The sequence below is a fragment of the Mesitornis unicolor genome, unplaced genomic scaffold (genome assembly GCF_000695765.1).
Source record: "Mesitornis unicolor isolate BGI_N332 unplaced genomic scaffold, ASM69576v1 scaffold39391, whole genome shotgun sequence".
In the NCBI taxonomy this organism is placed as follows: Eukaryota; Metazoa; Chordata; class Aves; order Mesitornithiformes; family Mesitornithidae; genus Mesitornis; species Mesitornis unicolor.
In genome coordinates, this window is record NW_010165222.1 from 19,154 (window position 1) to 19,403 (window position 250).

A 250-nucleotide genomic window follows, 5' to 3' on the forward strand; every position below is an offset into this window, starting at 1 on the left:
AGGTGCTTCACACAGACTACAACAGGTTTACTTTTGGCCACGGTTTTGCCAAGACTTTTTTTAGAAACACCCCGCTAACCACCCCGGCTTTGCAAGCAGAGGAAGACGCTCGACACGCCACAGGAAGCCGCGACGTCCGGAAAAGCGAGTTCGGGGCGGTAACACTGACAGAAACACGGCGAGAGCCCCGACAAACTCACGCAGTCGCTGTCAGCGCCCACAGTCCGAGGAAGGGTGACGAAACGCGCCC